At 39.1% G+C, this 23,112-nt stretch overlaps 1 long non-coding RNA gene across 1 annotated transcript in view; it reads left to right on the top strand.

Moving 5' to 3' along the window:
* The window catches only part of LOC117203278 (uncharacterized), a 28,282-nt gene extending 6,438 nt beyond the window's left edge, over positions 1-21,844 (top strand). The window contains exons 2-3 of the long non-coding RNA XR_004485974.2: positions 15,291-15,380; positions 17,051-21,844. This is a non-coding gene — a long non-coding RNA (uncharacterized LOC117203278). The remainder of the gene's footprint in view (positions 1-15,290; positions 15,381-17,050) is intronic.
* The last annotated feature ends 1,268 nt before the right edge of the window (positions 21,845-23,112 follow it).

Below are 23,112 nucleotides of genomic sequence, written 5' to 3'. Positions count from 1 at the left end.
AATCAAAACAGTATGGTACTGGCACAAAAACAGACACATAGATCAATAAGACAGGACAGAAAATCCAGAAATAAACCCATACACTTATGGTCAATTAATCTACAAAAAAGTAGGCAAGAATATACAATGGAGAAAAGTTAGTCTCTTCAACAAGTGGTGCTGGTAAAACTGGAGACTTCCATGTAAAAGAATAAAATTAGAACATTCTCTAACACCATGCACAAAAATAAACTCAAAAAGGATTAAAGATCTAAATGTAAGACCAGGTAACTATAAAACTCCTAGAGGAAAACATAGGCAGAACATTCTTAGACATAAATCACAACAATATTTTTTTGGATTCATTTCCTGGAATAATGGAAACAAAGCAAAAGTAAAAATTAATAATAATAATAATAATAATAATAATAAACAAATGGGTCCCCAGCCCTCTTATAAAGAACTTGCAACTCCCAGGCAATCACTTCCTTTGGTCATGCCAATGTTGTTTTTTGCCTTTGACCTTGCTTTGAAGACTTCTTGGTCTATGCTGGAGTTTCACCATTCCTCAGGGGAGCTATTTAATTCAGATCCTCTCCCCTAAAGAAAACTGAAAACTGGCCCTCAGGCTTCCTGTCACTAATTGGAGTCTATGCTCACTCTGTGGAGGCTATCCTGCCCTTGAGGTTTCCTGGCAGACTTACACCTGAGCCCAGAACACTGAAGCCTCCCTTTTCTCAGGTAGGATCCACTTTTGTTTTCACCTGAGAGTTGAGGGGAACCTCAGATTCCTCCTCTCTCAGGCCTGGACAGAGGAACAGCACAAAAGACAGTCTCCCTAGGACAGAAGGTCACAGGATGACTGCAATGACCTGGTTGATGTAGGACTTTGATAAGCTTCTCATTCACTTGTTGACTTTCAACCCAAGTTTTACCTAGTATGTCCTCTTCTTCATAGCAATGTGGAGCTACTGCCATCACTGGCAAATCAGCTTTTGATGAAATATGCAGGATAGTTAGAAGCTAAGCAGCATAATTGAATTCACAACTACTTGACACAGGACTATAATTTAATGAGAGCATTATAATTTACTAAATACCATTACTGTGGGATCAGATCCTATTACTCAAAAAATAGAAAAGCTGTATGCAGCAGTTTTTCTTTACTATTCATAGGAGTTTATTACTGGGTGCCTACCTCTAGAGTAGAATGGATGTTATCTTTTTAGCTTCCATATTCAAGTATCCTAAAAATAAGTCAAATTTGAGTCCCTCCAAATTTAGTACCTCCAAAATCCAGTTGGTGCCTCCAGTCTGAAGTCCAATTTCTCAATGTTTCCTTTAGCACATCACATTCACCACATAGATGGCAGCTCCAAAAGAGCTTCTATTTTTCTAAACCAATAAACAATAAGAGTTATGTATTGAGGTCCAAATATGTACCAATGGTACAGGGCTGGATGCATTATATATACATGGAGGGGCAAGAAGGAGTGAAGGGTTGGGTGTGTGTGTTCAATAGTCCTACAGGAACAATAGTCCTACAAGGAAGGTATATTACATCTGTTTTAGAGATGAGGAAAACTGGACTTCAGAGAAGTGCAAGGTCATCCAGTTAAGCTGGGCAGTGGAGCAAAGCCTGGGGCCAAGTTCTCTCTGACACTGGGACTACCTGTTCTGCCTTAGTCTAATCGTGCTGACAGAGCAAAATACCATAAACTAGGGAACTTAAACAACAGGCATTTTCCTCACAGATCTGGAGGCTGAGGACTCCAGGATTTAGCTGCTGGCAGATTCGGTGTCTGGCGAGGGCCCTCTTCCTGACATCAGAGGGTCACCTTCTTGCTGTGCTCTCACCTGGTGAAGAGGAAGCTCTGGTGTCTTTTCCTCTCCTCCTAAGGGCACTAATCTAACCACAGTGCTCTATCTGGATGGCCTCATCGAAATATAATTACCTCCTAATACCATCGCATTAGGGAGCAGGGCTTCAACATATGAATTTGGGGGGAAAACAAACTTTCAGTCCATAACCTGTTTCTGTGGGGTTTCCCCAATCCCAGTGTAGACAAACAGCTAGCGTTTCTCAAAATGCTGCTTGAACCCACCCTAATGGGTGACTTCTTGCCGACATCACTGCTTAGTGGCCAAAGTGGAGGAGGTTCATGAAGAAAAATGAGAGCCAAAAACACCAGAGCATCTCGTCCCTCTAACCACCCAGAGAGGTATGAGCTTCTGCTTCCTCTGTTCCAAGGAAAGAGTTCTAAGGTATCTATCGGGGAGCCACTTACTATGAGAAGTAACTATTTTGAGTCAACGTCCCCATCTGTTAATATTTACACAGTGATGTACTCAGAACAGAACTAATGAGATTTTGTATTTTGCAATTATGAGCATTCTAAATACCTGCTCCTGTTTCTGTGACAAACTTAGCATGATTTCCACGGGAATCTGCTTCAGAGGCAGATTTAGAAGAGATACTCTCTTCTTTTTTGACTATTATCAAGCTTTCCCACAACTTGCTTCTCCTTCTTTTCCTGACAGGCCTCAGCCTTGAAAAACTGCAGGCCATATACTTGGGGGCAAAGGTAGCATATTTTGAATAGTGCTAATCTCGGAACAGTCACAGCTCGACTAACATACTGTGTGTCCAAGGCAACGTGGGAAAATACACGTAACCCAAGCCTTCTCAGGCCACCTCAACTTGGTATGAAAAATGAAGTCAAGAAGAAGAAAAATGGGGTGACATTATCAGTGAAATGTATATTGCTCAGGCAATAAAATTTGTGTTGCTTCTCTTCCACAAAGCAGGAATTATATCCCCTGAATAATGTTCTCTGTTGTTTCTGGAAGACTTGAGAAGGTCCTCTATGAGGTTTTAAACAAGTCCCATGGTTCACATCAATTAACCATTATCACCTTCCTCTCTGGTACCAAGCAGCCTTCACAATAAAGCTGCTGAACCTGCCCAGGAAACTGAACGAAGCAGCACATCACCGCCCTGGGGTCACCAGGTCCCAAAGTCCCTCCCAGCCAAGACCCAGGCAGCAGGTACAACAGAAACTACTCAGAAGGGGGCAATTTAGAAATCCTTCATGTACAGCATCAGGACACAGTGTTTCCCAGGAGTAGCAGACACCATTCCCCCTACAGCCAGGAAAGTGTCCACATTTGCTGTCCAGTATTTTCCTCTCCAAATGCCATCCTCCCAGCATCCACAGATACCCCCTACTTGCCACCCTGTTCACACCGCTGATCTCTGCAGCACATCACAAAACACATACACGCACCAGGCCCTCATGCCCATGTCCTGCTTGCCTTTCAACTCACAGAGCAGCCAGTGTGGCTTGTCTTTCAAGAACCACCCTTGCAGGTCTGTTGGTCTCCGCTCCATTTCCACCAGCCTCATCATTGGACACCCGGGCCTGGTGCTGTCCCACGGACCCTGCCAATAAGCTCTGAGCCAGATGCCATCCCTGGGGTCCTGCACCAGGACTGGGAGGACAGCCATCCCCACCTCGTCACACTTGGTCAGACAGCCTCCAGAGGCAGGTGGCCCTGACTTCAGGGTCTTCTTACTCCACATAGCTCAGGAAGGCCCATGAGGTGTAACAGGGTAGAATTTCCCACACAGGCAATACGCTTCTCTCTTGCTAAGCTTCTGCTTTTCCAAGATCATGGTGGAAAGTCTGGGTAGCATGCACTGGGGCGGGGAGAAGGAGGCCGGCACAACGAGCAAAGGTAAATTACAAGGACAGGTGCGATGCGGTAGAAATGAAGATGAAGGGTAGAGGCAAAATGTATAAACTTGACTTAAATCCTGGTCCTGCTAATGACTCCCCATGCATCAGCAGCCCGGTTGCTATACTTTTATGTCCTCAGTTTCTCCATCCATGGCATGATGTGCTGGCCCCAGATGACTCTCAGACTCCATATAACTCTGGCAGTCTAGGACTTTGAACCCCAAGATAAAGCCTTTAGAATAACAGAGATAAAATGAAGTCATGATAGGGAGTGGGGGGTAGAGATAATCTCATTTTTCAGCAACCAGATATTATGAAGGATGTTAATGTTAAACGGTTAATGATGAACACAACTGGCTACATGTAAAAGACACAGGGCCAGGGGAGGGGAGGGTCCAGATAAGACTTTAATCTTTTTCTCACATTTTTTCTTTTAATTTTTTAAAATTTTTATTGGAGTATAGTGTATTTACAGCGTTGTGTTAGTTTCTGCTGTACAGCAAAGTGATTCAGTTATACATATACGTATATCCACTCTTTTTTAGATTCTTTTCCCATATAGGTCATTACAGTGTATTGAGTAGAGTCCCCTGTGCTATACAGTAGGTCCTTATTAGTTATCTATTTTATATATTGGAATGTGTATACTCGAATCCAGATAAAGACTCTAGTATAAATAGCAACGGAGTGTGTGAAAAAAATGTCATTTCAACTCAACAGAGAATAATTCTTTAACCAGCAAATGATGTCAGACAAGTTCTTTGGCAAGTGGGAGAGGAATGTGGGATCCTCAGCCCCCTTCTTACATCAAAATGTTTCCAACAGGATCACAGATTTCAAGAAAAAAAAGAGAAATAAGACATGTAACTGCTATTTTATAACCTTTAGGCAGAGAAGGAGTTTCTAAATAAGCCTGAATAATAAATATACATAAAGGGAAAATCATATAATCAATTTCAAATACAGGTTTTATGCATATAAATATGTTTATACAGCAGGATAAAGCAACAAACATTCGAGGACAAATTGCAAATGAGACAGAGTGTGCTGAAGGCATATATTAACAGTCAAAGAGCTAAAGTCTGCACCTCACCCAGGACTAGGTTCCAGGCAGATAGATGCAGGACTTGCTCACCGCATATTTTCTGTGAAAGGTGCCCCCTGCAGTTCTCCAATGGATAATCCTGGAGAAAAAAAAAAAAATTTTTTTTTCTTCTCAGGAAACAATGTATGTGAAAAATGTTTGGTGAGAAAGATGAGGCTTCTCGCTCTCCAGACAAGGTCGGAACAGGCAACAGTGAAGGGATGGAGCAAGTGTGCTGTGCCTGGGAAGTGAAGAGGAATTTCAGAGACAGAGTGAAGGAAAGAGGCATGAAGTGGCTGAGGAGAGAGGGGTGAGCAATGTGGCGGAGTGCCTGCGACCAAAGAAGACTTGATCTTGATGGAGGAAAAGCCCCCATACTGAGGCTAGCAAGAGATTGCTGAGAAGAGGGAAGTGTAACACCAGATTTTCAATTACTTCCTAGGCTCTAGGGCGAGGAGCTGACGCTCTAATATAACCTCCTCCTCACTCTTTCCAACATTCAGAAGAGTTTGCTGCGTCCTATCACTGAGTCAGTGGTGCTCTGAGAGCCCAAAGGTTGAGAGTGGTTTCCACCTATATGCAAAGTGCAGAAAAAAAAACCAGGATAGGGCTTCTCTGGTGGCGCAGTGGTTGAGAGTCCACCTGCCGATGCAGGGGACATGGGTTCGTGCCCCAGTCCAGGAAGATCCCACATGCCGCGGAGCAGCTAGGCCCATGAGCCATGGCCACTGAGCCTGCGTGTCCAGAGCCTGTGCTCCACGACGGGAGAGGCCACAACAGTGAGAGGCCCACATACCGCCAAAAAAAAAAAAAAAAATCAAGGGAACAGAATAAAGAGCCCAGAAATGAATCCACACTTATCAAACTAGCCAAGATACAGAAGCAACCTAAGTGCCCATCAATAGAAGAATGAATAAAAGAGAAGTGATATATATATATATATATATATGAATATTACTCAGTTATAATAAAGAATGAAATCTTGACAATTGCAACAACATGGATGGACCCAGAGGGTATTATGCTACGTGAAATAAGTCAGACAGAGAAAGAGAAGTACTGTATGACCTCACTTATATGTGGAGTCTAAAAAAAAAAAGAACAAACATAACAAAACAGAGTCACAGATACATAGAACAAAGAGGTGGTTGCCAGAGGCGGGGGGAGGGAGAGAGAAATAGGTGAGGGAGGCTAAGCGGTATAGATTTTCAGTTACAAAATAAATGAGTCACGGGTATGAGATATACAGTGAAGGGAATATAGTCAATAGTTATGTAATATCTTTGTATGGTGACAGATGGTAATTAGACTTATCATGGTGATCATTTTGAAATATAGAAATGTCGAATTACTACATTGTATATCTGGAACTACCACAGTGTTGTAGGTCAATTATACTTCAAAAACAAACACACACCCAAAAAAAGAAAAGAGATCAGATTTGGTTACCAGGGGTGGGGGGCTGGGTGGAGGGGGACTTGGAGGAAGGGGGTCAAAGACTTCCAGTTATAAAATACATAAGTACCAGGGATGTGATGTACAACATGATCAATGTAATGAACACTGCTGCACCTTATATATAAAAGCTATGAAGAGAGTAAACCCTAAGAGCTCTCATCACAAAGAAAAAATATTTTGTTTTCTATTTCTTTGATATTTATATGTGATGACAGATGTTCACTAAACTTTCTATGGTAATCATTTTTTTACAAAGTAAAGCAAATATATTCTTACCTAACATAACTGTCAAAAGGCAGGTATGTTTTGTGAAGAGTTTGCATCTCCACCAGCCAAAGTGGAAAGACTTTGTAATACATGGGGCATTAAGTGGAAACTTCAGGAGGATAAGACATTAGTAGTGGGACTAAACTAACCCCATGCTAAACTCTGCTTGTTTTCACCTTAAGAAAAGCTTAAAAACAAGCCTCAGGGGATTTTGCGTCCAGGAAAAAGGAGTAGACATACTTTTCCCTATTTCTTCTCTAAGCACAACTAAAACCTTGAACTTTACATATAAAAAACAAAATAAGAGAACTCTTTAAAGTGAAGAAAAGAAAGCAAACCATCTAGGGACATTGGGCCACAAAGCCTGAGATCTTAAGGAGCTCCCTGAGTTTTCATGTTTCTTTGCAAATATCCCAGAGTCAGAGCTGAAGAAGTCAGCAATAGAGAAATGCCAGCAGGTGCAGACAGAAAGAGACCCCCAAATACACTAATGATGAAAAATCTGAAAGAGAAATTAAGGAAACACTCCCATTTATCATTGCAACAAAAAGAATAAAATACCTAGGAATAAACCTACCTAAGGAGACAAAATATCTGTATGCACAAAACTATAAGACACTGATGAAAGAAATTAAAGATGATACAAACAGATGGAGAGATATACCATGTTCTTGGATTGGAAGAATCAACATTGTGAAAATGACTATACTACCCAAAACAATCTACAGCTTCAGTGTGATGTCTATCAAATTACCGATGGCATTTTTCACAGAACTAGAACAAAAAAATTCACAATTTATATGGAAACACAAAAGACCCTGAACAGCCAAAGCAATCTTGAGAAAGAAAAAGGGAGCTGGGGGAATCAGGCGCCCAGACTTCAGACTATACTACAAAGCTACAGTAATCAAGACAGTATGGTACTGGCACAAAAAACAGAAATATAGATCAATGGAACAGGATAGAAAGCCCAGAGATAAACACACATACATATAGTCACCTTATATTTGACAAAGGAGGCAAGAATATACAGTGGAGAAAAGACAGTCTCTTCAATAAGTGGGGCTGGGAAAACGGGACAGCTACATGTAAAAGAATGAAATGAGAATACTCCCTAACACCATACACAAAAATAAACTCAAAATGGATTAAAGAACTAAATGTAAGGCCAGACACTATAAAACTCTTAGAGGAAAATATAGGTAGAATCCTCTATGACATAAATCACAGCAAGATCCTTTTGGACCCACCTCCTAGAGAAATGGAAATGAAAACAAAAATAAACAAATGGGACCTTAAAAGCTTCTGCACAACAAAGGAAAACATAAACAAGACAAAAAGACAACCCTCAGAATGGGAGAAAGTATTTTGTGAATGAAGCAACTGACAAAGGATTAATCTCCAAAATTTACAAGCAGCTCATGAAGCTCAATATCAAAACAACAAACAACCCAATCCAAAAATGAGCAGAAGACCTAAATAGACACTTCTCCAAAGAAGATATACAGATTGCCAACAAACACATGAAAGGATGCTCAACATCACTAATCATTAGAGAAATGCAAATCAAAGCTACAATGAGGTATCACCTCACACCAGTCAGAATGGCCATCATCAAAAAATCTACAAACAAAAAATGCTGGAGAGGGTGTGGAGAAAAGGGAACCCTCTTGCACTGTTGGTGGGAATGTAAATTCATACGACCACTATGGAAAACAGTATGGTGGTTCCTTAAAAAACTAAAAACAGGGCTTCCCTGGTGGTGCAGTTGTTGAGAGTCTGCCTGCTGATGCAGGGGACACGGGTTCGTGCCCCGGTCTAGGAAGATACCACATGCCACAAAGAGGCTAGGCCCGTGATCCATGGCCACTGAGCCTGCGCGTCCGGAGCCTGTGCTCTGCAACGGGAGAGGCCACAACAGTGAGAGGCCAGCGTACCGTAAAAAACAAACAAACAAACAAAACACCTAAATATAGAACTACCAGATGACCCAGCAATCCCACTACTGTGCATATACCCTGAGAAAACCATAATTCAAAAAGAGTTATGTACCACAATGTTCATTGTAGCTCTATTTACAATAGCCAGGACATGGAAGCAACCTAGGTGTCCATTGACAGATGAATGGGTAAAGATTATGTGGCACATATATACAATGGAATATTACTCAACCATAAAAAGAAATGAAATTGAGTTATTTGTAGTGAGGTGGATGGACCTGTCTGTCTGGCAGAGTTTAACATACAGAGTGAAGTAAGTCAGAAAGAGAGAAACAAAATACCATATGCTAGCACATATATAGAGAATCTAAAAAAAAAAAAAAAAAAGAATGGGTCTGATGAACCTAGGGGCAGGACAGGAATAAAGATGCAGATGTAGAGAATGGACTTAAGGACACGGGGAGGGGGCAGGGTAAGCTGGGACGAAGTGAGAGAGTGGCATGGACATATATGCACTACCAAATGTAAAATAGTTAGCTAGTGGGAAGCAGCTGCATAGCACAGGGAGATCAGCTCAGTGTTTTGTGACCACCTAGAGAGGTGGGGTAGGGAGGGTGGGAGGGAGACACAAGAGGGAGGAGATAGGGGGATGTATGTATATGTACAGCTGATTCACTTTGTTATAAAGCAGAAACTAACACACCATTGTAAAGCAATTATATTCCAATAAAGATGTTAAAAAAAAAAGAGAACAAGACCCCTCAAAAGTCTGCTCTCTCTAGTAAGAGGTCCAGGAAAGAGATAGTCTAGAAAGACAGAAAACTTTTACATACTGCCTGCTCTATTCCAGCCAAATACCACAGAAATAATTGTGGTATCACACCCACTCATGTCAGCAAAAAAACCAGCTGGGAGACTGAGACCTCCACCCTTGCCTGGCTGTAATCAGGCACCCACAAGTCCTTCCTGAGGTAGGATTGGAAAGGAAAAGAGAGAGCCAAGACTCTCATCCCACCAGCCCTTGTATCCGAGGCTCTGTATCTGTGGATTCAACCAATTTGAGAACATGTAGTATGGTAGTATTTATTGAAAAAAAGCCAGTCTATAAATGGACATATGCAGTTAAAATACATGTTGTTCAAGGGTCAATTGTATATGACAATTCTGGAAAAGAGAAAACTATGAAGACAAGAAGACTGATAGTTGTTGGTAAGGGTGTGAGAGAATGAATAGGCACAGCTCAGAGGGCTTTTAGGGCAGTGAAAATACTCTGTATAATATTGAAATGATGTATACATGTCCTTATGCATTTGTCTAACTATAGAATGTACAACACCAAGATGAACATTAAAGTAAACCCCGGACTTTGGGTGATTATGATGCATCAGGTTGGTTCATCGTTGGTAAAAAACGGTACCAGTCTGATGAGTGTTGTTGATAATGGGGGAGACTGTACATTGTGGGAACGGTGGATATATGGGAAACTTCTGCACCTTTCTCTAAATTTTGTTGTGAATCTAAAACTGCTCTAAAAAAGAGTCTTTTAAACAAATGAAATGCTCTAAAAAATAGTCTTTTAAACAAATGAAATGAGAAGTTTTCTCTTTCTACTTAACTTCAAGATTTCCTGTGGCTACAGAAATCAAGACTGTGTGGTATTGGTGGAGCCACAGATAAATGGAACACAATACAGAACCCAGAAATAGCCTCACAATTGATTTTTGAGAAAGATGCCAAAGCAAGTCAATGAAGGAAGGATAGCCTTTCCAGCAAATGGTATGGAACAATTCAACAACCATATATTAAAAAAAAAAAAGAACTGAGAACTAAACTTCACATCTTACACAAAAATAACTCAAAGCAGATCACAGAATTAAATGTAAAATGTAAAACAATAAAAATTTTAGAGAAAAACATAGGAGAAAATCTTCAGAATCTCAGGGTAGGCAAAGAGTTCTCAGACTTGTCTCCAAAAATATAATCTATAGAAGAAGAAACTGATAATTTTGACTTGATTGTAATTAAAAACTTTTGCTCTGCAAAAGACTGTTAAAAAATGAAAAGACAAACTACAGAGAGGGATAAAATATTTGAAAATCACATAGTCAACAAAGGACTGCTTTCTAGAATGTATAAACAAATCTCAAAAGTCAACAGTAAAGAAATAAACAATCTAATTAGAAGATGTATAAAAGACATAAAAAGACATCTCACTGTAGAAGATATACAGATGGCAAATAAAAACATGCAAAGCTATTCAACATTATTATCTGTTCATGAAGTGCAGGATAAAACCACTCATCAGAATGGCTAGAACTTTTTAAAAAATGACAACGTCATCAATACTGGCATGGATGTGGAGAAACTGGATCATTCATATGTTGCTGATAGTAATGGAAAATGGTATAGCCACTCTGGAAAAGTCTGGAAGTTTCTTAAAAAACTAAACATGCGGGCTTCCCTGGTGGCGCAGTGGTTGAGAGTCCACCTGCCGATGCAGGGGACATGGGTTCGTGCCCCGGTCCGGGAAGATCCCACATGCCGTGGAGCAGCTAGGCCCGCGAGCCATGGCCGTTGAGCCTGCGCATCCGGGGCCTGTGCTTCGCAACGGGAGAGGCCACAACAGTGAGAGGCCCACGTACCGCAAAAAAAAAAATATACAAAAATAGAAAACTAAGCATGCAACTACCATATACCCAGCAATTGCATTCCCAGGCATTAATCCCAGAAAAAAAAAAATGAAAACTTAAGTTCACTTAAAACTTGTACGCAAATGTTCATAACAGCTCTATTTGTAATAGCCCAAATCTGGAAACAATCCAGGTACTCTTCAATGGGTTAAATAAACTGTGGCACATCCTCACCGTGAAATACTACTCAACAGTAAAAAAGAACAAACTGTGAACAGATGTCCCAACCTAGACACATCTCCAGAAAGTTATGCTAAGTGAAAAAAGCAAATTCCAAAAGGTAGTTACTGTATGATTTCATTTACACAACATTTTGAAATGACAAAACTATATAAATGAAGGGCAGATTAGCAGTTGTCTGGGGTAAGAAAGGGGGCATGGTTGAGAGTGAAGTGGGTGTTCCATGAAAGGCCACACAACATGGTGATGGAATGGTCTATATCCTACTGTACTGATATTAATATTATGATTGTGATACTGTACTGTGGTTTTGCAAGATGCTACCTTTGGGAGAAACTGGGTATAGAACTCATGAAATCCCTTTGTACTGTTTCTTGTTGCAAGTCAAGCTACAATTATTACAAAATAAAAAAGTTTAATTAAAAAAATAAATTGGAAATAAAATTTAAGGAACATTTGGAATAAATTTAAATAAAAGGTTAAAGAAATGAAATACGGAACTAGCTTGCATTATATAAAACTCTAGTAAATATCATACCTGAATATACAAAGATATATGCATGCATATACAATGTCACTAAATAAAATATAACATATGGTTGCAGTCAAAAAAAGAAACAGCAAGTCTCAAAATGATACCAAATGATACCAACTAACTTAACGGCATGCAAAAACAAAAATCGATCACTCTTAAACACACATTCAAACACTAAACAACATGACATTTACAATATACAGCCTCTATTAAAAATTTACCAGGCTTGCAAAAAAGCATAATTTTTTCCATAACCAAAAGAAAAAAAGAGAGACAAACACTGACATGACAGATATGAATGAACTAGCGGACTAACAATTTAAAAAGCTAATATTATTTTATTCCAAGTGCTCACAAAGATAGAGGAAAGCATGACTGTGATGAGAAGGGAAATGACTTAAGATGAAAAATAAAAAAGGACCCAAATGAGACTTTCAGAAATAAAAAAATTGTAAATAAAAATAAAAGCACAGGATTAATAGCAGATTAGATGCTGCATAAGAAAAGATAACTGAGTTTTTTTTTTTTAAATAGCAGTAGAAATTATCCACAATACATGATAATGTAAGCAGAGCAGCATCAGGAGAGGAAAGAAAAAGAACAGAAAATATTTTTGTAGAAATATAGACAGAGACTTTTTTTTTAATCAAATTGCATGACAACTATAAATCTACAGACCCTAAAAGCTTAACAAAGCCACCCAAAATAAATGAAAAGGGACAGCATTCAAAGTCAAAATTTTCTGAAAATTAGCCATAAGAGAAAAATCTTTAAAAAGCAAGATAAGGGCTTCCCTGGTGGCGCAGTGGTTGAGAGTCCGCCTGCCGATGCAAGGGACACCGGTTCATGCCCCGGTCCGGGAAGATCCCACATGCCGCGGAATGGTTGGGCCCATGAGCCACGGCCGCTGGGCCTGCGCGTCCGGAGCCTGTGCTCCGCAACGGAAGAGGCCACAACAGTTGAGAGGCCCGCGTACTGCAAGAAAAAAAAAAAAAGTAAAAGGGAAAAAAAAATTGGAAATGCAAACACTAATCAAAAGAAATATGGAGTTGCTATGTTAACATCAAACTAGCATTTCAAAATAAAGATTATTACAAGAGAGAGATCGGGACATACTATAATAATAAGTAGCCTACAGAAATACGTGTAAACACATATTAGATATGTTCAGTGTGCATGGAAAAAAACCTTATAGAACTGGAAGGAGAAATAGACAAATTCATAATTATAGTTGGAGATTTCAGCAACTCCTCAGTAATTAGTAGAGCAATTAAATGAAAATCAATAAGCATACAGAAGAACTGATCAAAACTACCAACCAAACTAACCTAATTGATATTCACAGACCACTCCATCCAACAACGTGCCCTTGAAGGGCTTATGAAAAAGATAAGCCCTTAAAAGACAGATCATACGATGAGCGATAAAGTAAGTCTTGATGATTTTAGAGAATTGAAATCATACAAAATAACTTTTCTGACCACCATGGAATTAAACTAGAAATCAGTAACAGATATCTGGAATATCCTCAAATATTTGGAAATCATATTACACTCTTACAAATAACCCAGGCATCCAAGAAGAACTTAGAGGGAAATTAGGAAATACTTTGAACTGAATGAAAATTCAAAACCAACATATTAAAATTTCTGGATTACAGCTTACTGCTAAAGCAATGCTTAATGAAAACTTTACAGCATTAAACGCTTATATTAGAAAAGAAGAATGGTCTTAAGGAAAATAAATGATCTCATTTTCTACCTCAAGGAACTATAAGATGAAGAGCAAATTTAACTGAAATAGTAAGAGCAAAGGATTTTTTTAAAGCAGAAATCAATAAAGTTGAAAAAAGAGAGTCAATAAGGAAAATCAGTGAAACTAAAAACTGGTTTATAAATATATCAATAAAATTGATAAATCTCTAGTCAGACTGGTTGGAAAATAGAGAGTGCATCAAATATCTGTATCACAAAAAAAGAAAGAGGAGATTTCACTACAGAACCTCTAGATATGAAAAATAAGGAGAAAATATTGTAAATAACTTCATTAAAATAAATTCAATGACTTAGATGAAATGGGAAAATTTCATGAAAAGGCAAATTATCAACACCAAAAAAAGAAGAAACAGAGTATTTGATATTTGTAAATCCCTCTAATTGAAGTCCTATATTCAAATTGTAGATGAAATTGGATTTACAGTTGAAAAACTTGACCACAAATAAAACTCCAGGCTGAGACGGTTTGTTCATGAATTCTACCAAACATATAAGGAAAAAATACCAATTCTACACAAACTCTTACACAACATGAAAAAAGGAAAGAGCACATTGCAACTCATTTTATGAGGCCAGCGTTACTAAAACTGGACAAAGGCATTATAAAAACCTGTACACCAATATCCCTCATAAATATAGATGCAAAAAGAAAGACGTTCCTTCTATGCAACTTTCCAAAGCTTTCCTAGAATTAATCACTTCTTCTTAGTTTCATTTACAGCTTTCTGTCATTTATTATAAACTGCTGTTCATACATGTGCCTTTGTCAAAGAATTTCAGGCCAGTTGCCCAGCTCTTGCATTTAGTATTACCTGGTAAACAGACCTGTCATTGTCTTGATGCAAACCCAAAAGTGTTTGTTAGGTTTCTTTGACAGTGAGATGTTTCCTGTAAATGCAGGCTGGTTTCAGCTTAGATTTATGAAGTGAGCCAGGCCACGGGGGTGGCCACCACTTTGTGGATCCTGATAGATGAATTAACTGTAACAGTGTGTAAGTATGTAGGCCTTTTTCCTTGTGCTTTTCATCTTCCCTCTGGGTGTCACATTTGCTTTCCAAGCAGGAGGCAGGAAGAAAACAAAAGTGGAAAACAATCAGGGTAGCATTGTATCAGGAAAGCAAAAGCTTTTCCAGAACTCTCAGCTTATATCTCACTGGCCAGAACCCCATCACATGCTTCGCTAGCAGAAAAAGAGCCCGGGTGAGCGTTTCCATCTGCAAACATCACCCCCGCCCCCAGCAAAGAAAACTGAGGTTCAGTCGACAAGGCAGAAGAGAGAATGAGTGTTGGGAGACTCAATAGCCCTGTCTGTCACAGTTGTTCATTTCTGGGTTTTATACCCTTGTCCTCAGATAATATCCAAACTATTTCTACTTTTCACCTGTTCATTTATTTGATATATCAAATACAATGAGCTAAGAAAGATAAGTTAAAGGTAATAGAAATACCTATCCTATTGTGTTTATCTGTTTCTTTTCTTAAAATTTATTTAGTGAGGTATAGTTGATTTACAATGTTATACAAGTTTCAGGTGTACGACACAACGATTCACAATTTTTAAAGATTACACTCCATTTATAAAATATTGGCTATGTTCTCTGTGCTGTATAATATATCCTTGTAACTGTTTTATTTTATACAGGGAGTTTGGATCTCTTAATCGCATACGCCTACCCTGCCCCTCCCTCCTTCCATCTCCCCACTAGTAACCACTGGTTTACTCCCCACATCGGTGAGTCTGTTTCTTTTCTTAATATTCACTAGCTTGTTGTATTCTCAGATTCCACATATAAGCGATATTATACAGTATTTGTCTTTCTCTGTTCGACTTATTTCACTAAGCGTAATATCCTCCTGGAGGGTCCCTCCATGTTGCTGCAAAAGGCAAAATTTCATTCTTGTTATGGCTGTAGTCCATTGTGTGCCTATATATATCACATCTTCTTCATCCATTCATCTTTTTTTTTGACTCCAATCTTTATTTTATATTTTATTTTTTAACTGAAGTATAGTTAGTTTACAATATTGTGTTAGTTTCAGGTGATCCAGTTTTATATATATATACATATATATTATATATATATACTATATACATATTATATATATATACACATACATATATATATTATTCTTTTATTCTTCTCCCTTATAGGTTATTACAAGATATTAAATATAGTTTCGCATACAATACAGTAAATCTTTGTTGTTTATCTATTTTATATATGGTAGTGTGTATCTGTTAAGCCATATTCCTAATTTATCACTCCCATCCCCTTCCCCTTCTGGTAACCATAAATTAGTTTCCTATGTCTGTGAGTCTGTTTCTGTCTTATAAATAAGTTCATTTGTGTTATTTTTTAGATTTCACTTCTAAGTAATATTACATCGTATTTGTCTTTGTTTCTTGCGTATTTCCTGTTTCAATGCGGGTTTTTTTCACTCTCGGTGGATTAGCGTCCAGGATAGATCCTCACTGTGGATTGCTATCTTTATCGTTACACAGTGGTTTTCTTTAATAGTTTTTGCGTTTTGTTAAAACTTGCTAGACATTAGTTGTACAGCTCTGCCTCATTTTTATTTTATGCCTTGGTACCTCACCACCTCTTCTATTAAAGTTATCCTTTCTATGTCTCTTTGTTTGGATATATTCCTTAAATATCACCCTCTCCTCTTCTCACGCAAACTCAGTGTTTTGTTAGTTTATCATTAAAATATTTGATAAAATTTGCATTCTGTTTTCTAATCACACGCCCCGCAGTTGTTCAACTTTGTATCCCCTTTCAACCAGTTCAATGCTGCCAACAGGCTTTTCCCTCTTTCTCCCCCTCCCCTACTTCCCTCCCCCTTCTTCCCTTTCTCTCCTTCTTCCTCTCCCTCCTCCCTTTCCTCCTCCTCTAGCTTCATCTTAGAACCCTAGTCATCTGTTTGCCCACAGCTTATTCTCTCATATGTCTGTTTTTTGTTTTGTTTTGTTTTGTTTTTGTTTTAAGGACTACTGGTGTCTATATACCTTGAGTTCTTGGGTGCTTGAGAAGAACTGTCTTGACTTTATACTTGAGTAGCAGCTAAGTTGCATATAAACATCTTGAGTCACACTTCCATCACTAAGAACTCTGTAAACATTGCTCCTCGGACTTTCACATTTGCATGCTATGAAAATGCCCGGGGTCACCTTGCCTTTTTCCCCGTAGAGAGAACTTGGTTTTCCCCTGTGTGCCACAGAATTATCTCCATTCACTTTAGCAAATCACGTTAGAGTGGTTTTATTCTAAATTTGTTTTTCCTGGAACGTGGTGTACTCTCTCAAGCTCTGTATTTCAATCTTTTTCTTTCTTTAATTTTCACAAATTTTAAAACTCACTTAAAATGTTTGTCTTACATTTTCTCCCTTCTCTTTTCCAGGTGCAGTTATGATTATATGACCTGTCTTCACTACCAGTGATGCCTTCTAGAACCCTTTGTAATTTGTTTCTTTTCTGTTGCATCTTGGTCATTCTCTCAAATGGACGTTTTACATCCCAGATGTGTCTTTAGCCATATATAGTTTTTTGTTTCTGTAATAAGAGTCTTGTTTCCATAATAATTTTGATTTTCTCAGTTTTCTAATCTCTACTCTGAGCCCCTGTAGGTCTCCTTGGAGTTTTACTCTAAGAAAGGTCATTTTTTCATTAACACCTTTGACTCCATGGAGAACCAGTTGTTTATACTTTTTTTTCGCTGTGCGGCATCACTTTTTTCTGGTATGTGTTCTCTACGAGACTTTTACTTTTCATGTTCTAACTTTCCATTTCTGGTTGGAGTCAATCTGGAAAGGTCGTATCTTATTTGATGACAAGTGTTCAGTGAATCACGTATTTGCAGGAGAGTGTTGGAGGTGGCAGAGGATTAAGCTTGAGTAGCTGGAGGTCTGAACTGTGAGGTTGTTTCAGCTTTCTTCTCCCGAGCCCTCCAAGACCAGTGGGCAGCATTTCCCACCTGCCCTTCTACACAGTCACCCGCTTCTTTCAAAGGCGCGATCACTGTAAAGTTCCTCATTCACTTCTAACTCCCCTCCCATTTCTTCAAAACACACAGGGAGGTAGAAGTCTCCCAAATGCCACCAAGCCATACAAATCTTGTCCATCGGAGTTCTCTACCTGCTTTGGAGAATTCATCCCTCCATCCACAGTGCTCCTGATTTGTGGAGCTGGATTACCTCCCGCAGGGTCCTTCTTTGTCCTGAATCTGACTCAGTCATTGGTACGTACATCCTTCAAGAGTATTTAGTGCTGCGGGGAAACGTTTGGGGGCAAAACAGCAAATGATTAAAAGGATGCAAAAAATCACTGAATTAGAAATGGACAGAAATTATCAAAATAGTAATGATGGTTATTATTTCTGAATAGCAGAACTATGAATGTCTGTCATTTTTTATATTTTTAAATTTCCCACAAAAGCTACATAATTATTTGCATAACCAGAAAAATGTAATGCATTAAAAAAGGAGTGCAGCCGCTTGGCGCTCGCAAGTTCTACATATTTTTACCAAATCCACATGAATATTTTTATCAGATCCAGGCCTAGGTTCCTCTGTAGCTCTTGAGTGGACATGTTCCACTTCCTCGGTCCCTGATCTATCAAATGGGCTTGAGGCTGAAAACAGATAAGCATTGATCCCTCCCACAAGCCATGAAAGGGGAATAGAAAATGTCTTGAACTTGCTGAGGGGGAAAGAGCCTATCACCATTATGAGAACCATTTCTGACCATCTTAGATACACTGTTCATCCCTAGCTTATCCTCTGCTTTTGACTGAGTTACACCTCTGAAATGAATTTTCCTTGTTAAACAGAAGCACTGCAGATGGATGTAGAAATCGTCTAGGGAACAGACCTCACAGCTGGTGGCGCCCGGACAGCCTCTTCTCAAGGCTTTGAGCCCAGATCCCTCCTTGCTTGTCTCACCTTTCCCAGGAGAGCTGAGTGCAAAGGAGTGTGGCCCTCACTAACTCAGAAACACGAACAAGATGCTGAGAGTGGGACGGCAGATAGAGAAAGGGCCAGAGACAGAGGCTGAGAAACGACAGAAACACTTGTGACTAGGGTCCCTTCAAAAGTAAAGTTTCATACAGTTTCTGTATCATAAGAAAACATAAATATGGCAGCTGGCAGAAACTGGGCAATTGGTGAACTAAATTGAATGTTGAAGGATTTTAAATGCCCTAAAATGCCACTGTCTTGATACAAACACACACATGTACACTTGCATACCATTTACAGAAAAACAGGTTTTTTCTCAATATAAGGAAGACTTTAACACGTAGAGGCTCTGTAGACGATGTGGATTGGCTGATGATGGAGAAAGTCAAATGAGACGACTTACAGACAACTTTGCCGCTCAGAGTTAATTCTGTGCTGTGTTAATTCTTCACAGTAAATTCTGTCTTGACTCACCTGTGTGATAAGATCTCTTTACAAGTTATATTCAGTAATTTTAACTCCAATAAACCCAACGGCAATCACATATTGCCCTTCAACAAGGTCAGCAAATCACTGAGCATGGCCAAAGGCAAAGATTGTCTCTACATCATCTCTAGAGATTTTTCAGAAGCCCTCACTGGAAACAAAGAAGAGTCTGAAAAATGTTTAGAGGATTGTGGATGGCCAAGATTCCCACTGTTGGATCACCTCCTGGATTTTTTGTGCAAAATTTCAAGTTTTAAAATGAGAACTACTGTTTATGGATAGAAAAAAACTTTCAACAGGCACCTCATGTCATTAGATTAATTTTCTATGCACCTCGGGCAATTCTATTCGTGGCAAAGCTATTCTTCTAGACCTGTCCCCAAGCAGGCCCTAAAATTAAGAAAGCCTACATCCCCCCAGACACAACCTCTGCAGGCTGGAAGGCAGAGCCCCTTACGTTTGCCCCAGGCACCTCTGACTCTGTGCCTGAACAAGGCAAGTGTGTGCTCTGAACATTAACACAGCCAGAGAGAAAACATCCCACAGGGCGAATCAATACCCAGCAAAGGATAATGGGATTCCTGTTCAGGCAGCTGTGTCCTGCCCCCTCCCATTAGCACCTGTCAGCAGAGCAGGCAGGGCGGGTCCACGGGCAACTCGCCTTACAGCTCAGCCCTCGGGATGGTCATTAGCACCAGCCGCAGAGGCACCCCACGTGGCCAAATAGTGTCCTTTTCTCCTTAAATGCAGACAAACAATGCCTTCTCTTCTAACAGCTGGCACAGACCTTGTCAATCTTTCTTGTTTCACTTCTGGTTTTCCCTTTGTGCAGTGTGTAAGGAGAGACTGCGGGAAGGTAGAAATTAGGTTATTCATGTTAATTTCAGGACATGTTCCACTCAGGGGCTGAGAACCCATCTCAGCTGGCATGAGTCACTTAGAGGTAATCACGGGATGAAAATAATGCTCCACTGATTTTGTCAGCTGGTAAACGATCAGTATCTACCCTTTGGAGCTTTTTTATAACCATTTGCTGAAAAGAGGACTGAACAATCCCACGTGGCTAAAAATCTCTCTGTCCCTCTCCCCTCTCTTTCTGCCCCCCCTTTCTTTTATTCCTTCCTCCTTTCCTTCCTTCCTCCCTCCCTTCTTTCCTTTTTTCCTTCCTTCCTTCCTCTCTCTCCCCTTCTTCCTCATCCTCCTTTTATTCCAAAGTAGGAATGGATAGCCATTGAAGGGAACACTTCTGATCGCAGACAGAGTTAAGTGTGTTCTGTGACCTAGAACTAGAGGCCAGAGCCGACCAGGTACTGCTCATTTGCCCTTACAGGTGAAGCTGCTTTAGAAATGCCTGTATGGTAAAGGGCCAGAAATTTTAACATCTTGCAGAAATGCATAATGAACAGATTTTTACCCAGACATTTTATATTCTACCCAGGAGAATTGAGAAGGTACTATTCGGCAGACTCCATTCAATATTTTCATTTTTGTCTTTTCTGACAGACTGGATTTTCCTCTTAGCAATACGTGTACATGGACTTACAATTCTGCCACATTCTCTCTTAAGACAATTCAAGTCGTTTAGTAATCGGGAGGAAAAAAGCAAAATTTCAGAATGTATTACATAATAATTATTTAATCATTCTCTCCCTCATATATTCAATCATTCACAAATATTTGTTGGGCACCTACTAAATGCCAGGTGCTTGCACACAAATGATCTCACTGTTAGTTGGGGGAATCTACTTGGGGAAGGAAAGGGAAGGTAGGTATTTTCACCAAATCTGGTCATTTTAAAAGAACTCTGGAAACCAGAGACCAAAAATTCTCAAATCTTCTACTGACAATGTAGATTAGCTCCAGAACCAATACCTCTTCACAATGAAAGGTTCTGCCTCTGGAGCATAGAGAAAAATTTTATTTCTCTCTCATCAGAAAAGTAATGCACATTAATTCCAGAAAGTATAAATAAGAAAAAGTAACAAAAAATTAAGTACCTACGATCACCATCCAGAACGTTTCGTAATTATCTTTCACGTGTGTGTATATGTGTGTTTTCTGTTATACCCTGAGTCATCTGAGATTGCTGATATCAAACCATTTGACATAGAAAATGGCAATGTGATATGGCTCAACCTAATGCTGTAGATAGATTCAAGGAAATGGGATCATAGCATTCATGCTATTTATATCCTGATTTTTAAACTTGAATTGTGTAGCATACTCTCCTTTTTCTGACATTAAACATGTTAATAGTTTGAAAGTAAACAAGCTAAATAATTTCCAATGGCTCACCATTTTCCATTTTATGGATATAAGATAAATGGTCACGCATAGCAGACTATTAAAAGGTTTTTCTGCGTTTTAATAATGTTACGAAAAGCATCCCTATCTCAAGTTTCTTCCAATTATGTCGTTGATACTTTGAAGTTAACTGTGAAAGAGGCACTCTCCAACCTCCAGCAGAATAACAAACACAAGCACTTAGAATTTTGTAGATTAAGCTCAATTTTTGAATAAGGCTGATAAATCAAGGACTGTTAGTATGTACCCTTGACCCTGATCTCCCACAAAATTAGTTTGTGTAGTCAACAGCTTGTCCTGTCCAAATATTTACCTGCCACCATCACTAAGATACACGCCGCCATCTATCTGTTGAAACAGTCTTCCTGATTTAATAATGTCCTCCACTCTGGGATACCTACACTGCTACAGACTCACCAGGCTGTGTTCTCTGACCCCCACCAACACCATTGAACGGGTAAGTTCAAATACCCACCCCTCAGCTACCTGGAGAGAGTAGCTGAGATACTCAGCTACTCGAGATATGGACCCTTATGAATAAGACTAGAAAAAGGAGGTGGCACCACACAAAGACAAAAAAAAAAAAAAGAGGAAAACACTCATGTAGAAAACATTTCTGGGATGATTAATTCGAAAGTCTGAAACAGAGCAAATGCTTCTGTTTCATTAAGGCAAAAGCTTCAGCGGGGTACAGTGCGGGAAATTCTGTACACCGAATGCATCTCAACCTTCCCCAGGAAATCTTACATGGAGATGAATCACCAGCTTTCCATCTGCTTTGCCATATTTCACCAAGCACATGATGGAAACAACTTAGAAAACCCCCACAAGTGTCACACCAGCCCTCAACCAGCCCTATCCATTTTGAAAATGGTGGAAATGGGAACTCCAATGGTAGATTTCACAGTCTTACCATGATATGTTCTTAAATGGTTACAAATAAAGCATGAAGTTCTTTTAAGCAATTTCAATTCCCAAAAACTATGGAGAACGAAAATGCTGAAAAAATGGTTTTGCCTCAGATAGCTCTCCAGGTTCAAATTTGAATTGAAAAGTATTTATTTGCTGAGTTATATTCACGCTATACATCCCTAGACATGGAGGGATTTTAGCCAAATAGCCTGAAACTTCTTTTTTTTTTTCAATTTTTAAACTTTTTATTTTGAAATAATTTCAGACTTACGGAAGTTTCGAGAATAGTACAAAGAATCTTCTATACCCTTCAGACTCATCAAATGTTAACATTTTAGCACATTTGCTTTATCTATTTATCTATCCCTAAATAGATAAATTTAGTTTATCTATTTAGTGTATATTTCCTAAAAACAAGGACATTCTCTTTTATAACTACAATATAAGTATCATAATCAGGAAATTAATACTGATAACAATACTAAATGGCCTTATTCTTTGCCAATTATACTGGTAACATGCATTATAAGCAAAGAAAATCTAGGACCATGAGTTACATTCAGTTGTCGTGTCTCAATTCTTCTTTATTCTGGAACAATTCCTCAGTAGTTCTTTGTCCTTTATGATCTTGACATTTTTGAAGAGTACATTTTTTTTTATTTTATTTTCTGTAGCAAATGTAGCCTCACATTTTCTTACCCTCTGAAAGTAGCACTACAGATTTTCCATGTCTGGACAACATATATTTCCTTTGAGGCTCGTTTTGGTGCCCTTTCAATGTCTTGTCCAGAAGTGGGAGGAAGAG

The sequence above is a fragment of the Orcinus orca genome, chromosome 13, assembly GCF_937001465.1.
Source record: "Orcinus orca chromosome 13, mOrcOrc1.1, whole genome shotgun sequence".
Lineage (NCBI taxonomy): Eukaryota > Metazoa > Chordata > Mammalia > Artiodactyla > Delphinidae > Orcinus > Orcinus orca.
This window is presented reverse-complemented; position numbering and strand designations above follow the sequence as displayed.